The 2,885-nt window shown below is 38.0% G+C and overlaps 1 protein-coding gene across 5 annotated transcripts in view; it reads right to left on the reverse strand.

The window, feature by feature from the left end:
- osbpl8 (oxysterol binding protein-like 8) overlaps nt 1–2,885 on the reverse strand; it is an 88,297-nt gene that overhangs the window by 66,585 nt on the left and 18,827 nt on the right. Inside the window, exon 1 of one of the 5 annotated variants that reach the window (XM_015041365.1) lies at nt 863–1,035. The exons of the other annotated variants lie outside the window; for them this stretch is intronic. The gene's annotated coding sequence lies outside the window, so the exon portion shown is untranslated. Of the gene's footprint in view, nt 1–862; nt 1,036–2,885 lie in introns of those variants that run through there. 5 annotated transcript variants of the gene reach the window in all.

Below are 2,885 nucleotides of genomic sequence, written 5' to 3' on the forward strand. Positions count from 1 at the left end.
AACAGATGTATCATCTATTGATGTTGATCATGTGTTTATTGTAACTGATTTATTGTGCAGCCCTAATGTGAAGTTCATATTATTTATTGTTAGACATCCACATAAGACTACAAGTATGAGCCTGCACATTGAAAATGTTTTAAAAATCATGTGATTCAGATATCTGTGGACGCAAATGCTGATCAGGTGGAGAGCGCTGGACTCACAGGACATCAAGGACACCTCACACTGTTCATTCCTGTGATGAGAGAAAGAATGGCTGTCCTTCAGATTTGAAGACTGTTGGCTGATAACACGCAGAACAGAGAGCGAAAGGAACATCACAGAGCAAACAAGGCGACAGCTCAACTACAGCGCTGCTAAATGAAAATGTGGATGACGCATGCAGCTCCAGTGGAATACAAGATGTGTTTGTGTTGCCATACCTTTTGCAAAACAGGAAGAAAAAAAAAATAGGGGGAGATACTAGGCTACGGATTTGAGCTCAACTATGCAGTCATTTCCAAGATAACCTCTGATGGATTTGAGGACGTCGGAAGGAGTTGTACAGACACAAAGGTCACCAGTGATATATCTGTAACCTGAGAATGACCTTAAAGCAGAGCGGGACGACGACCCCTCAAACACACATCATTCAGAGACATACAGAGCATCTATCCCACGGCAGGATGCGACTTCCCTGCTTGACAATCTCTTGTTCTGTCACAGACACATTGTGATATCACCTACCGGAGAGCCAATGTGAGGCAGACACAGGGAATTCTAATGAGAAAGCAAAGCACATAAAAACAGAGGCTGTTCGGCACAGCTAGCACGTGTGGAAGAGAACAACAGGGGAGAGGGCTGCGGGGGAGAGACCTACCTTACGAAGCTCGGACCGCAGAAAGCACCATTATGTCCGGAGACGGACGAACAGAGGAAGAAGAGGAACCTCGAGATGACATCATGTTTTTCACCCTCCTCCTCTGATATGTAGGCTATTGCTGCAAGGCTGCCGGTGTCAGCGGAGGAGCAGCAGCAGGCAAAGCTCCCTCTCTGAGTACGTGTGTGTGTGTGTGTGTGTCCCACATGTAAAGCCTCCGCTGCACCTCTTATTAAAGCAACAGGCATAGCTAAAGTGTTGCTGCATCTTGTTGAAAATCCCACATGCGGACTGATAAAGAGTGGTCAGGTGGAGTTTGAAAAGTCAGAAGAACACGGTCTTGGGCCTTGGACCATCTTACAGCTGAAACAATCAATCTCGATTAATCAATTATTAAAATAATTGTCGATTAATTGTTAACTGGAGCATACAGACTCAGAAAAAAAATTTTATTTACTGAAAAAACAACATACTTAGAAAAATAAATAAGTCAAAACTGTCTATAGTTCTGCCTTCAACGGAATTTTTTTTTTCATAAAAATCTGTCTTCACTTAAAAAAAATTGTTTTTTTTGTTGTTGTTTTTTAATAAAAGCACTTTTGTCTGTAGACATGTTTCATCCAAAACACTTACTGTGGCTTAGTTTTAGCTTCACCTGGTTTAAATTCACTAAAGGAGTGGTGTGTTATTGCATTTTAGCCAAAATATGTCTTTCTTATTTTTAAGGAATGATGTTATTTATTCATTTAATGATTAGTGATAGAAGAATTGGTTACTAAAACAATCCTTAGTTGCAGCCTTAAACCGTCTAGAACCATCAGGTTCAAATAACCCAAGCTTAGCAAAGGAATAAAAAATAATTAAGTTTCTATGCTTTTCAGCTCTTGAGTAAATCACCTAAACCTGAAATGTGCAGAAACGGTTGCCTCCTTTAAATCAGGGTTGAAAACATTGTTGTTTCCCACAGCTTCCCTATAAAAGGTCACAGATCAATTTATTTTGATCGGATTTTAGATATTCTTTTTTTTATGTATTATATTTTGTGATGCCAAAATATTATTATTTTAATATTTGTCTGTTAAACCCAGTTCCTTTATTTTTCTGTCAAGCAATTTAAATAATTGTGTATGAAGGCTGCGGCACAAATAAACTTGCTTTGCCTCCACTTACCGGGTCACCATATTAAATGTGAACAGTAGACGCTGTTTGCTTACTACGTCTGCTAAGCTGATCCATTAGGGTAAATTATGATACCAGGATACCAGGTTTCCCTTTTAAAGGACAATCAGGCATGTGACCAGTCAACCAGACAAAACATGTCTATGGCTGAAATTGCACACAGTGAATTGGACACTGGAAGGCACGCTAAACACAGCAGTGTCAGGCTTAAAAGATGAAAAACACATTAAAAACCTTCTAATTAGACAAATATTACAAATGCACTGCACAACATAGACTAGAATTTATGCTGTGTGGTTTCCAAGCTTTAAACTAGTATCAACTGGATTTGAAAAAAAATAAATAAATAATTTCAGGATGTTTCTTTTCAAAATGTAATTTTGATTAAGATAGCAGTTCAGCCGAAAAAACTCTCTTGCAAATATAACTAGAAAAAACATATTAGCTTCTAGAAACTAGTTGATTAAGCCTCCTTGAAGGAAAGAAAGATAATCATGTAAATCTGTGTGAACCTCTTTCATAATCTCTCTTTGGATTATCTCAAATAAAATTACATGGTCCTAAGGAGCCTCAAGCGTCTCCCCTTTAAGTATAGAAATCTAAGATTAATAATTACATATTGGAGAGCAGAAAATTAGCTGGGGTATATCTACAGTAATTAAAAATAGAAGTATTCTGATATGATTGCATGAGTTTTTTTTTTTGTTTTGTTTTTTTTTTGCATTATTATGGCAGATTTTCCACCCTCATACTCTATTATACCTGTTCATCCATCTAAACCACATGTGTCAAACTCAAGGCCAGCGGGCCACATGTGGATGATTGACTTAAAATAGGTTTTGAG

Source organism: Poecilia latipinna, unplaced genomic scaffold (assembly GCF_001443285.1).
Source record: "Poecilia latipinna isolate Pla-1442-1.1 unplaced genomic scaffold, P_latipinna-1.0 Scaffold548, whole genome shotgun sequence".
NCBI classification, from domain to species: domain Eukaryota; kingdom Metazoa; phylum Chordata; class Actinopteri; order Cyprinodontiformes; family Poeciliidae; genus Poecilia; species Poecilia latipinna.